This window comes from Lupinus angustifolius, chromosome LG02 (assembly GCF_001865875.1).
Source record: "Lupinus angustifolius cultivar Tanjil chromosome LG02, LupAngTanjil_v1.0, whole genome shotgun sequence".
Taxonomy (NCBI): domain Eukaryota; kingdom Viridiplantae; phylum Streptophyta; class Magnoliopsida; order Fabales; family Fabaceae; genus Lupinus; species Lupinus angustifolius.
The window spans coordinates 10,568,475-10,582,575 of record NC_032010.1 but is presented as its reverse complement, the minus strand read 5'-3'; the positions used below and the strand labels follow the sequence as shown (position 1 = coordinate 10,582,575).

Below are 14,101 nucleotides of genomic sequence, written 5' to 3'. Positions count from 1 at the left end.
TCAATATCAGTATACAATTGATTTCTCACTATCAAAATCTAATGCATGATCATGTGAGCAAGATAAGAATGGATACGAAATTATGCAAAAATAGGAAGCATATGACAGCAATTAAAACAACATAATCTCTCGTCTCACACATGCAACTCTCTAGAAAAAACACAGTAAAACACGTATGAAAAATGCTCTCTAAACAGCCCAATAGAATAGCATGCGATGCTATGAGTTTCTGAGTGATACCTTGTATTTATAGCATGGAGAATAAGTGGTTACATTCGTTGCAAAAACAGTTAAACAGTTAAATAGTTAAAACAGTTAAAATAGATTTCAGTTATAATACATAACAAACTAGTTAATCGATTAAGGCTTCCATTTAATCGATTAACGGGACACCAAAATGACACAGAATTCAGTTAAAACAGAAAACACATATTTAAAAGAAAAACAGTTGAGTTAGTCGATTAAGTTACCACGTTAATCGATTAACTGGAACATTTATGCATATGTTTCAAATGGTAAACTTCTCATATGTTATGCACAATATATATACATGTTTTTCCAATTATATTATGCCTAATATGCACATATAACATGTATGATCGATGCATGAATAAACAATTAACTAGATGATGTATCTCATGAATATGATATGTCAATTAAGATGGTTTAATAGACTAGCATCTAGGTTCACCTAACCTATACTCACTTACTATGGCACACATCCCAGACTACATAGATTAAAGACTCAACTTATATCCTAGTCTAGACATGACCAAATGAGCATAAGGCCTATTGATTGTTGAGCCATCTTCAAGCTTTGTTAAAACCTTGTCTTCATCAAAACATAGACAAAGACATGTTAGTGCCATTCTTGACACTTTGCACTTTCAGACTGGTGATCTACGACACCTATTCACCCCCCTCTAGGTGTAATCTTACCTTACTAGTATCCAACACTCAACGTCGCTGGCAGCGAACCGCCCACGTCGCCGCAATCCGAAAACTTCATTAAACCATTCAATTGGTAGGAGCGACGAACGGTGTGTACAAAGGGCAGGGACATAGTCAACTAATAAGTGCCAAACATACATAAATTTCATACATTTTTATGGCACTTATCTTAAGCATAATTGAGAAAAACCAACTTAAAACAATACTTTTTGGATAAAATATCACAATCTTGTATATTTGTGTTTGTATTTCTCTTTAATGTGTTTTGTAGGATTTAGAAAGAAAAAGAAAAGAGAATAAAGACTCATGGTCTTAGAAGAAAAAGAAGTCAAAATAAAGGTGCTCAAGCAGGCAGCTTAGCATGGAACAAGCGACGCTGAGCTGACCTGGACACCAGCCTGGCTCAGTCAAACCATCCTGGCACAGACCAAGTTGCTCAAGCAGGCAGTTAAGTGGACCTTTTTGACCGCCCAGCCTAGCACCAGACAAAACTGACACAGTTAGAACTTAAGCTTGGCACGGTCAGACACAAGCATGGCACATGCCCAAGCTGCTCAAGCAGCAGCTCAGCGGTGACACATGTGTGCTCAGCGGTGAACTAGACACCTGACCAGGTCAACAAGCACCAAGCCATGTCTTAGTATCACGGTCAAAGCTGCTCAACAAGCAACTTAGCGGTGCAACATGTGTGGTCAGCGGTGTGCTCCAGACTTGACTTAGCCATCAAGAAACCATGAAGTCATGCATGACATCACTTCAAGTAGCCCACCATAGGCTTTTCAGGAGTAGCTCACCATAGCTGGTCCCATAGCTGACAACTAGCTTTGGTGAGTCAAGTTTAAGGAGGTGACAAACCTACTTGACCAAGTGACCAAACCCATGTTGAAGGGTTTGGTCAGCTGTTGAGCGATGCAACCAAGTAGCTCAGCGGTGCCAGGGAAATTCTATAAATAGGAAGGCATTTCCTTCACAAAGAGATATCTTCTTGCGTTGAAAATATTCTTCCCTAAAGTGAAAAAAACAATTCTCTCATCTTATTCTTAGTTCATAGAAGTTCTATTTAAGTAAGTTTTATAGTTTTTAGTTTATAATTCAAGGGGAGAAAGGAGAAGGCAATTGAGATGCAAAAATCCATTTTGTAATCTCATTTGGAACTTAAAGCATCCAATCCTTGGATGGATGGCATATGCTCCTAACAATTTCATTTTAAAGTTGATTAAGTATTTCTTCTTCTTCTTTTATTCTAAATTCGAATTTTAATCATTCAAATTGGTGTTTTGGTTAATTTTATTTGTTAGAGAAGTTCTTAAAGCTCTTTTTAGATTGACCACCTAAAAACCGATTTCAAGTAATGAAAAATTACTTGTCTCAAACAATTAACAAATAAACTAAGAAGTAGTTGTACTACTTAGTTTATTTGCCAAGTTAAGCATGCTTTTCTTAAGATCTTATATTCATTACTACTTCAATATTAGAGTAGTCAAGATTAGGGTGTGACAACCTAGTCTCTTTTTGAATGTAACACTCTTTGTTTAGGACATACACTAAAAGGAGGATTTCAGACCTTGGTGTTTCCAGTTAATCAAAGTAAAACATAAGAACTTGTCTAAGTAGTTCAAATACATAAGAAGTTAAGAAATTCTTTCATCATTCAAAATGATCTTGTCTCCTCAAGAATTTGTGAATACTTAGTTTATATTTCTTGTTAAAGTGTTTATGTGCATATCAGACCAAAAACAACCAAAATATGTTCACTCATTATTTGTGCATTGACATATTCATATGATTCATGCTATTAGGCAATTCCTTGTGGTTCGACATAACCATATACTATACTACAATTGAATCTTGAAAGAGGTGTAAATTGTAAAATAGTAAAGTGTTATCAATAAAGTTATTTGTTGAAACCCATTTTAATATACAAAAGTAATGAAACTAACTTACTAACTTTTATTTTATTGTTATTTACTTTCCGCAATTTATTTATTCTTTAATACCAACCTTCCTTAAGGAAGAAGTTTGGTTTGTTAATAAAAGGAATCCAAAATGGAGTAAATAAATAAAGGTCACTTAACTTTATTATTCTTTTGTTCTTTAGTTATTTATTTGTTTCTAACAACTAACTATTCATCACTTGTGTACATTAGAATACAATTAAACCGGTGTTGGAATTTATTCTTTATTTATTTATTTGTTTCTAACAACTAACTATTCATCACTTTTGTACATTAGAATACCATTAAACCAGTGTTGGAATTTATTCCACAAAACCGGGATGGTATTCAAAGGTACTTAATAATTATGTAATAGCGGATTGCTTCGATACCATTATACTGGCGTTAGAATTTATTCTAACAAAGCCGAGATGGAGCAAAAAAGGAATAACTTATTCACATGATTATTAGAAGTAAGTTGTAACTAGAATAGTCTTTAAACCATTATACCGGTTTTGGAATTTATTTCAACAAAGCCGAGATGGCGAACAAAGAATAAAATCGAGTTCACTTACTTAACCAAATAAATAAAACACACCGACGAAGAGAAAGTTTTCACTTTCAACAAATTGGCGCCACTATCGGGGACAATTTGTTGAGGGGATAAACCACTTTGAAAAAAAAGAAAATTCTTTCAACATCAACCCGAGCTGATGACTCGTGCTTACTAGGAATTCCTCGTTGAAGACCAACAATTGCAATGATCTATCCCCATCACGATAAAATTTCAAAGATTACTTGGGCCTGTCGGCCAAGGCTATAGACTCGTTGAATACATCAATGTAGCGCGCGTATGGCCTAGAACATCTAAGGGCATCACAGACCTATTATAACCTCGAACTTTCATGGCCTAGGCGGCCACAGTCCCTCTAAGAAGCTGGACATGAAGGGTTACCTCCACATAGCGAGTTAGCAGGTTGAGGTCTCGTTCGTTAACGAAATTAACCAAACAAATTGCTCCACCAACTAAGAATGGTCATGCACTAGCACCCACAGAATCAAGAAAGACCTCTCAATCTGTCAATCCTTACTATGTCTGGACCTAGTAAGTTTCCCTATGTTGCGTCAAATTAAGCCGCAGGCTCCACTCATGGTGGTGCCCTTCTGTCAATTCCTTTAAGTTTTAGCCTTGCGAGCATACTCCCCCCGGATCCAAAAGACTTTGATTTCTCATAAGGTGCCAGTGGAGTACTAAAAGCAACATCCACTGATCCCTGGTCGGCATCGTTTATGGTTGAGACTAGGACGGTATCTAATCGTCTTCGAGCCCCCAACTTTCATTCTTGATTAATGAAAACATCCTTGGCAAATGCTTTCAGAGTTGTTCGTATTTTATAAATCCATGAATTTCACCTCTGCCTATGAAATACGAATGCCCCCGATTGTCCATGTTAATCATTACTCTGATCCCGAAGGCCAACACAATATGATAAGAATCCTGTGGTGTTAGCCCATGCTAATGTATCCAGAGCGTAGGCTTGATTTGAGCTCGCTAATTTATTCAAAGTAACAGCGCCGGATGCACGACCTGACCAGAAGGGACGAGCCAACCGGTGCACACCAATGGCGGACCGAGCGACCGAACCCAAGGTCCAACTACTAGCTTTTTAACTCCAACAACTTAAATATATGCTATTGGAGCTAGAATTACCATGGGTGCTGGCACCAGACTTGCCTTCTAATGGATCCTCGTTGAGGGATTTAGATTTTACTCATTCCAATTACTCGACTCAATGAGCCCGGTATTGTTATTTATTGTCACTACCTCCCCGTGTCAGGATTGGGTAATTTGCGCGCCTGCTGCCTTCCTTGGATGTTATAGACGTTTCTCTAGCGCGCTCTCCATAATTGAACCATAATCCTCCCTAACCTGTCACCACAATGGTAGGCCACTATCCTACCATCGAAAGTTGATAGGACAGAAATTTGAATGATGCATCGCCAACACAAAGGTCGTGCGATCTAACGAGCTATCATGAATCATCAAAGCAATAGACAAAGCCTACATCGACCTGTTATCTAATAAATGCATCCATTCCTAGAAGTCGGGGTTTGTTGCACGTAGTAGCTCTAGAATTACTATGGTTATCCGAGTAGTAGATATCATCAAACAAACTATATCTGATTTAATGAGCCATTTCACTATTCCATAGTCTGAATTAGTTCATACTTATACATGCATGGCTTAATCTTTGAGACAAGGATATGACTACTGGTAAGATCAACCAGGTAGCATCCATCAACGACTTTGCTCGACGTGCAAGTGTTGCCAGCACAAATGGTTAAGCAAGACCAATACCACGGTAAAGTCTTATTCAAGGGAATCGATAAATCAAAGGGACTCAATGGAGCAGACTCATCAGCTCGCGTTCCCTGCATGCACCACGTCCAAGGGAACACTAGTCACACATGAGAACGCAAGCCATCACAATTCACAGCTACACACATCACTTTCGAATCATCCAATGACCTCTAGAAGGGGTCTGGAGGGAACGGTTCATAAGAGGCGCATGAATACCACGTAACGGGTAGGCAACACAAGAACCATAATTGAATATCGAGACCGAAATGACACAAGGTGAACATGGGAAGGGTTGTGTGCTGAAAGTTCGATGACCATGATCATGGAGCCAGAAAGCATCAACATCCCAATTGTCACTCATGCGCCCTCCTGTTAGACAGACTTGACAATACCACACGAACCACACCCCACAATGCCAATGGCAAGTAAGCAAATTGAAACACATTGTGTCGCCGGATCCGCTACATCAGGCGCGAACAATAAAGGTAATCGCCAACATCGATAAGGACCAAGGTTCAAAATTTATCTGACTGCCAAATCCTCCCACAACACACTGCCGACAAACAAGCTCACCCTTGTACATGGTGCGGCTCAGCCCTTAGGGAATCACCTAACACCACGTCCTTCCATGGCGAAAAGGGCCTCATAGGAAACATATATGCCTAGGTGCGCACATATTTCTCGAGGTGCGCACATATTTATGTGGGACAAGCCTACATCGCGCAGCATTATTGCGTTTGTCTTACACCACCACACCTTGACTTCAACCATGAAAACCATCTGTAAACACACTACCATCGCACATTGATTTCACCCAGCACCACATCCTTCCATGCAAGATTGGTCACACAAGAAGCTCAAAATGTTTGTGGGATGCCATAACTACCAACTCAGCACTGTGGGACCAATCCAACACCTCAACAACCAACACATTTCTAAGGGACTAGCCTTCCGGAGAGACATTGTTGCTAGCATCACAGACGAATGCACCTTGACTTCAACCGTGCAAACCAGCCCGCAACACACTTCCGGATGATTGAACATGTGCCCATTCATGTTGCGGCTATGCCCCTATAGGATTCACCTAACACCACATCCTTCCATGTAGAAAAGGTCACACTAGAAGCCTCGGCACGCCCGCCACCCACAACACACTTCCGGATGATTGAACATGTGCCCATTCATGTTGCGGCTATGCCCCTATAGGATTCACCTAACACCACATCCTTCCATGCAGAAAAGGTCACACTAGAAGCCTCGGCACGCCCAACCCATTAGTGAGTCACCAAACCAGAACCTTGATAGAGGTTATGGATCCGTTTTGCCAACTTCTCTTGCCTACATTGTTCTATCGACCAAAGGTTGTTCACCTTTGGAGACCTGAAGCAGTTATGAGTACGACCGGGCATGGGAGGCACATCATCCTCCGAATTTTCAAGGGGCACCAGGGGCGCACGGAACACCATGCGACGTGCGGTGCTCTTCCAGCCACTGGAACCTACCTCCAGCTGAGCCGTTCCCAGGGTGGGAAGGATGTTAAATAGAAAAGATAACTCTTTTCGGGTCCCCTGCCGACGTCTCCGGACTCCCTAACATTGTCATCAGCCTCCACGTCATGGTTCAGGAATTTTAACCTGATTCCCTTTCGGAGTGCATGCTTAGAGCGCTATCAGACGGGCTTCCCCCGTCCCTTAGGATCGACTAACCCATGTGCAAGTGTCGTTCACATAGAACCTCTCCCCGCTTCAACCGTCAAAGTTCTCATTTGAATATTTGCTACTACCACCAAGATCTGCACTGACGATCGCTCCACTCGAACTCATGCCCTAGGTTTTGTAGCGACTCTTGCACCGTCCTACTCATCAGAGTCTGACCCTTCTCCCGATGGTCGGGTATAGGTCGTGCGCTTTAGCGCCATCCATTTTCGGGGCTAGTTGATTCGGCAGGTGAGTTCTTACACATTCCTTAGCGGATTTCGACTTCCATGACCACCGTCTTATTGTCTTAATCGACCAACACCCTTTGTGGGGTCTAGGTTAGCGCACAGTTAGGCACCATAATCCAGCTTCTAGTTCATCCTGCTTCACCAGTTCTTCTTGAAAGTGCAAAGTGTCAAGTATAGCACTATGGGATTGCTTATGTTTTGATGAAGACAAGGATTTAGTGAAAGCTTGAAGATGAAACAAAAAATCAACATGCCGTGGACTCAAGGGTTTCATATCTAGACTAGGTTCTTTAATAGAGTTATTTTTTGAAGTCTAAGATGTGTGCTTTAGATATTGAGTCTAGGTTAGGTAAACCTAGATGCAATTCTAACAAGCCTTAAAAATAATCATTTCATTTACATGAGACATTCCATCTAGATCATTATGTGTTCATGCATTAATCATACATGTCACTTGTGCATCTTAGGCATAATATATTGGTAAAACATGTATAGTTGATAAGCATAACATATAGGTTGTTTGCCATTTAATCATTTAGCTGAAAAATGTGCTAGTTAATCGATTAAGGGATGAATTAATCGATTAACGTTATTACAGTTTTAACAGATAACTGAAAACCTGAAAACAATTATTCCCAACAACCCGTTAATTGATTAAATGGGTACTTAATCGATTAACTGGGTCTCAAAAAGGTTTTCTATAAAAATTGTGTTTTTATATCATGTACCATACATCATATCATTCATTTTTAGAATTGTTAGTTGAAAGTGCAAGTGTCAAAGTGTTGCACTATTAAATTGCCTATGTTTTGACGAAGACAAGGATTCATGGAAAGCTTGAAGATGACTCAACAAATGAACATGCCATGGACTCAAGGATCTCATATCTTACAAGAGTCATAGATATGTGTCTTAGATATTGAGTCTAGGTTAGGTAAACCTAGGTGCAATTCTCACAAGTCTTAAAAATAATCAAATCATTTACATGAGACATTCCATCTAGATTATTATATGTTCATGCATAAATCATACATGTTATTTGTACATCATAGGCATAATATACTTGTAACACATGTATAGATGATAACAATAACATATAGGTAGTTTACCATTTTATCATTTAACTTAAAAATATGCTAGTTAATCGATTAAGTAATGAGTTAATCGATTAACGTGAAATCAGTTTTAACAGATAACTGAAAAACTAAATTGAGTTGTTCTCAATCGTTTTCAACACATCATATCATTCATTTTAGAATTGTTAAGTTGCATATTTTTCGTGCTCATTTGTGTCATTTTAGGCAGGGAGAAATGCATAGCGAGATAGTGAGAGATAATATCATGTTTAGGGCTTAATTGTGATATAATTGCATGTGATTAATGTGTTAACATTTTCTATCTTCTTTTACATGATTCTTGCATTTATTTAGAATAATTTAAGGATAGAAATTCTCTATTTTTGGACATCAATTAACTCATACATATTCATGCTTACTTGTGAGTCTTGTATAGGGTTTTAGCTGAGATTTAATTGTTATATTTTGAGCTATATTATGCTTGATAATACTCTATTTTTTGTAATGTTTTAGAGTTCTAATCAGGGAAATCATCTCTTGGTTTCGTACCACCAAAGAGACTCAGTGAGTCTTCACTAAGACTTAGAGGACTTGAGTTTAGAACGTTTCTTGGTTGGGGCTAGATTTTAAGAAAGGTATTCTTAGGCCATTAGGTGAGTCAAACCGAGAAATTAGGTTCTTGGAATCAAGAAGGGAGCATCTAAGTTTGTATATTGGAAGTGCGCATGTAAAAATACATTCGTTTCAATATTAGTGAAGAAAATCTTCTAAGATTAGAAGGGGAGGCTTGGATGTAGTTTGCATGTGGACCTGCAAACGGACCAAGATAAAATTCCTTGTTGCAGGCTCTTTCTATCCTTAATCTCTTTTATTTAAAGTTGTAATAATTGCCTAATTGTAGCTGATAATTTTGGATACTGTAATATTACCATACTGAGTTTAATTATGTTCAAGTATATTTTTTGTATCTGTATCTGATTACCGGTGAGTGGCTGAGCAATAAGCCACTTTACAACTTGTTGTTTTATGTGAGTTAATTGATTAATTAAGATAGACTGTTAATCGATTAACTGGAGCTTTTTCCAGAATAGGGCTTCGGTGCAAAAAGCGGTAAATGGTAACCGCAACACCTATTCAACCTCCCCTCCTTCTAGGTGTGTTTTGTCCACTAATACCTAACATTAGTTGCATATTTTTTGTGTTTAATTGTGTTATATAGACAGAGTGAAATGCATTGTGAGATAGTGAGAGAAAGTATCATGCTTAGGCTTTAATTGTCATTTATTGCACGTGGTTTATATGTTAAACATTCCTATCTTTTCTTGCCTATTACTTGCATTTCTTTAATAGAATTTTAGGGTAGAAATTATGTGTTTCTGCATTTTAATAAACTCATACATATTCATGTTATCTTGTGAGTTTTGTATAAGGTTTATAGCTGAGTTTTAATTGTAACATTTTGGGCAAAATTGTGCATAATATTACTATGTTTTTGTAATAAGGGAATTTGTCTATTGGTGTCTTACAACCTAAGAGTCAATGAGTCTTCACCAAGACTTAGAGGTCTTGAGTTTAGAGCAAGTTTTTGACTGGGGCTAGATCGTAAGAAAGGTTCTAAACCAAGAAAGTGGGTTCTTGGATTCAAGAAGGGAGTGTCTAAGTGTTGTATTGGAAGTTTGCATGTAACTATACATTCTTTTCAATATTAGTGCAGAAAATCTCTTGAGATCAATAACGGAGGCATTGATGTAGTTTGCAAGTTGACCTGCAAACAAAACAAGATAAAATTCCTTGTTGCAGGCTTTTTCTATCGCTAATCTCTTTACATTTCAAGTCTTATTATTGCATGATATTAGCTGATATTTTGGATACTGTTAGGTTGTTGTATCTAGTTTAATTATGTATAAAAATATATGCTTTATCTGTTCTTGAACATTAGTGAGTGGCTATGCAAGAAGCCATTATGCAACTTGTTGTTTTGTTGTGTGTTAATCGATTAAAGCAGAGCGTTAATCGATTCACTGTGGCTTTTTCCAGAATAGGGCTTCGATGCGAAAAGCGGTAATTGATTACCGCGACACCTATTCAACCCCACCCCTTCTAGGTGTGTTCTATCCACTGATACCTAACAAGTGGTATCGGAGCTAGTACGACATGCTAGCTCAACCGCCTACGCGTGATCATAAAGGGAAATCATATGGGTTCCACCTACCCCTTCAGTGGCGACGGATACGCCTACTGGAAAGTCCGAATGAAATTTTTTATTGAGGCCATCGATATAGAAATTTAGGATTCCGTGGAAAACGGACCTTTCATTCCACTACACGTAGTGAACGAAAAAATGAAAGAGAAACCTAGAAGTCTCTTGACCAATGAGGAAAAGAGAAAAATGCAATTCGATTTGAAAGCAAAAAAACATTCTAACTTCCGCACTCTCATACGATGATTTCTTTAGAGTTTCTCAATGCGATAGTGCCAAGGCAATGTGGGACACTTTACAAGTGATCCACGAAGGCACTAAGTGAGGTCAAACGTTCTAGATTGTATACATTGATGCATGAGTATGACCTCATTGCATTGTATACAATCTAGATTGATTTATCTATTTATGATTGATTTATCTATTTATGATTTATCTATTTTAATCATCTCATTGCATTAGATAAATCATTTGCCAAACATGAACTAACTGTTAAAGTTTTGAGATGTTTGGACAAGAAATGGCAACCCAAGGTGACTGCCATTATGGAGTCAAAGGACCTGGAACAAATGAAGCTCGCAACTCTATTTGACAAACTTCAAGAACATGAGCAAGAATTACGACGTTTGACACTCAATGAATAAATAGACGAGAACATCAAAGAAACATCCTTCAAAGCAACAAGATGAGATGCTAGAAGTCAAAAGGAGATATTTGATAATGGTGAGTCTGATTCCGTCACGGATGATGCATCCATGTCCCTCCTTATCAACAAATTCAGAAAGTACTTAATAAAGAATGGAGGAACCAAGAAGCTTCACAAGGAAGATGAAGATAGTTCGATCAAGATAAGAAAGAATCCCAAAGACAATTAATCTTGCCATAAAAGTAGGAAGTAGGACACATGAGGTACACATGCCCTACACCTCCCAAGAAGATTGAACAAGACTACAAGAAAGACTCTCAGGACATCAAAGATAAGAAGGCATACATTGTTTGGAATGAACACGGAGAGAACGATTCGTCAACAAGCATCTCGGAAGATGAAGAATCACACAAGATTTGTCTAATGACTCAAAATTTGAACTCTTGTGAAGTAAGTGAGCAAGATGAGCCTAGTGAGGTATACTCATACGATTCTAGTTCAAATTCCGATACATCTCTCACATATAACATGCTATATGATGCTTATGTTGAAATGCATGAACAACTTAAAATTTTAGCTAAAAAGTACAAGAATAGCAAAAGGTTAATTTTAGATCATGAAAAGAAAATATGTAAATTGCAAAATGTCATTGATATGCTCAAAATTGAAAACGAAACCTTAGATGCTAAATATGCTAAAACTTCATGTGATTGTACTTCTAACTTAAATGTGGCACCTATTTGTGAAAATTGCATTTGCCTGAAAAATTAACATAATGTCTTAAATGATAAAGTTGTTAATTTCACATCTAGTAATTACAATTCAAACAAATTACTTGCTACATATAAAAATGATGGGATTAAGTCTATTTTGGAATATATGAAAGCAACCAACACATTTCACAAGAAACAAGTAAATGTTCTGAAAATTTCACGTCGTGAATCACCTACTTGCTTTTATTATGGATTGTATGGTCATACCTTGAATGCCTATAATGTTAGAATGCATGATGTTCCAAATAGAAATTGTATATGGATTACTAAGAAACAAAATCCCCAAGCTACTAACATCAAGGGACCCAAGCTTAGTTGGGTACCCAAGAAAAACAATTAAGTGTGTTTTGTAGGTTTTCCTAAGCACATATGGACTCCAAATTTCATATGGGCAGCAAGTGTTCTAGGCACATAAGAAGGTGAGAAGATCAAACTTCTTTGACTTTTCACCAAAGGAAAGGAGACTATGACACCTATGAGCATCTTGTCATCACAAATGCTTGAAGATAGGAAGAATTGTGCAACAAAGGTAAAACAAGGTATCGTTTCTTAACTACAAGTATTACATACCTTAAGTGTCATAGATATATTCTAAAATGAAATCATAGCAAGGCCATAAACTCAAGAATCATGATATCCCCCAAAAAATCATTTTGAGGCCTAATGCTTTATGTCTCACATTTACATGCTCTCAAATGTAAACATGATACTATTAAATAAGTATATGAATCCTTTAACCATGTTTTGATTAATAAGTAAATGTTGAAACAACATTAAGGATTTTCTAATCATGTTAAAACACAACTGGTTAAATCTCACATCAATGCAAACTTAACCAAAACTATGTTTTTTTTTTTGCAAAGCTTATGCGAATTTAATGCTCGATTAAGCCATCCCCAAAAGAGGAGAGGAATGGTATGCTTATTGTTTTATAGGTACAAATGAGGATAAATACTTCAGGAATTGATATTCTATGGAAGAAAAGGACAAGAATCACAAATTGAAGAAAGGCCAAAGAATACATCAAATATGGAAAACTTCAAACATCTTGATAAAGATGAGGTAAAGCATGTGAGGTAACCTAATATTGTGATAAATATTTACCTAACAAGTAGTATCTTGATCAATGGATGAAAGAATTTTAGAAACTTCTAAATCTATTTGCATTGATCTAATTACATTTACTTTCATATTTTTGTTAGGTATCAGTGGCTAAAATACACCTAGAAGGGGGGGTTGAATAGGTGTAGCGGTCAGAGTATCCGCTTTTCCGAAAACAACAATTAATGCTGAATTAACCCCAGATTAATCGATTAACAGAATAGAAATAATCGATTAACGTAATCAATTTAATCGATTAAAATAGCTCAGATTACACAAATAGATTCGGTTTCTTGCACGACAATCAACCGAGATTTAAACGAATATACAGAGCTAATAGATATATCAGAGTTACAACAATATAGTATAGAAACAGAATATTGCAAGTAAAACAACTATACAAAGTAATTGATTAAAGCAATGAAGAGAGAGAGGGAAAGAAAAAGCATGCAACACGATTTTTTATCCTGGTTCGTTTGCGTGTCCACTTGCAAACTACATCCAAGCCTCCCGACTGATCTGGGATATTTTTCTTCACTATAATTGAAATAATGTTTTACAAGCAATTCTTCCAATTACAACACTTAGACATTCACTTGAAACTAAAGAACATTGTTCCTTGGTTTGACTCCCTTCCTACCGCCCAAGAAAACCTTTCTTGCGGTGTAGCCCCAGCTAAGAACCTATTCTTTCTATCAAGAACTCTAAGCTAATGAAGATACAACATAATCTCGTTGGTGGTAAGACACCTTGAGATTCCCAAAGTTACAACACTTTTTACAACAAAAACATAGAGTAATCTAAAGCAATTACAATGCTCAAATTTAACAATTAAGACCTTACTCTAAAACTCTAACACAAGTCTGATATAACTTGATAATGCATTAGTTGAAAAACAGATTTTACAGAAGACAAAATCTTCACAAAAACATCAATGAATGCATGAACATGTGAGGTGAAATAGTGAGAAATTAAACATGAAATGCTTCTCAATCCTAAAGCATAGAATTCTCTCTTTTCTAATCTCACAAATGCAATGTCATATAGATGCAACAATTAACACGAAATATGCTCTAACTCTCTAAAAAATGCAACATGCAAGTTATGACTTCA

The 14,101-nt window shown here is 37.2% G+C and overlaps 3 long non-coding RNA genes across 3 annotated transcripts in view; 1 reads left to right on the top strand and 2 right to left on the bottom strand.

Moving 5' to 3' along the window:
• LOC109335578 overlaps nt 1-3,769 on the bottom strand; it is a 20,693-nt gene extending 16,924 nt beyond the window's left edge. Inside the window, exons 1-2 of the long non-coding RNA XR_002106213.1 lie at nt 3,591-3,769; nt 963-1,069 (exon numbers count right to left, since the gene is read on the bottom strand). This is a non-coding gene — a long non-coding RNA (uncharacterized LOC109335578). The remainder of the gene's footprint in view (nt 1-962; nt 1,070-3,590) is intronic.
• Nucleotides 4,084-14,101, bottom strand: part of LOC109335574 — a 96,948-nt gene continuing 86,930 nt past the window's right edge. Inside the window, exon 3 of the long non-coding RNA XR_002106211.1 lies at nt 4,084-4,473. This is a non-coding gene — a long non-coding RNA (uncharacterized LOC109335574). The remainder of the gene's footprint in view (nt 4,474-14,101) is intronic.
• Nucleotides 7,112-14,101, top strand: part of LOC109335568 — a 19,449-nt gene continuing 12,459 nt past the window's right edge. The window contains exons 1-2 of the long non-coding RNA XR_002106210.1: nt 7,112-7,193; nt 13,118-13,122. This is a non-coding gene — a long non-coding RNA (uncharacterized LOC109335568). The remainder of the gene's footprint in view (nt 7,194-13,117; nt 13,123-14,101) is intronic.